The sequence below is a fragment of the Penaeus monodon genome, chromosome 23 (genome assembly GCF_015228065.2).
Source record: "Penaeus monodon isolate SGIC_2016 chromosome 23, NSTDA_Pmon_1, whole genome shotgun sequence".
Taxonomy (NCBI): domain Eukaryota; kingdom Metazoa; phylum Arthropoda; class Malacostraca; order Decapoda; family Penaeidae; genus Penaeus; species Penaeus monodon.
Window position 1 is genome coordinate 35,847,426 of NC_051408.1, and position 315 is coordinate 35,847,740.

General features: G+C 25.1%; 1 protein-coding gene across 1 annotated transcript in view; it reads left to right on the forward strand.

Moving 5' to 3' along the window:
* The window catches only part of LOC119587965 (armadillo repeat-containing protein 6 homolog), a 4,311-nt gene that overhangs the window by 1,268 nt on the left and 2,728 nt on the right, over window positions 1–315 (forward strand).

Genomic DNA, 315 nt, shown 5'->3' on the forward strand with positions numbered 1-315 from the left:
TCAGTAAGGTAAATGTTTTAAAAACAGGGAAATCATTCTTATAAAAAACAATAAATGGTGATTTATTGTGTATACTTATTTCAATCCAAAACACTATGAGAGGAATAGTAAGGAAGATAAACAGTAGATACTCATTAATGAAAGTTTCATTAATCACATTATAAAGCTTAAAGTACTGAAAGGGTTTCTTAGTTAACATTTGCTTAGTATCAAATAGTTTGTATAAGAAATATACCTTTTAAATGTAAATATATGTCAGGCTAACCAGGTATGGATTAATGTTTAGATATATGTAATGCAGAAATTATAATTTAA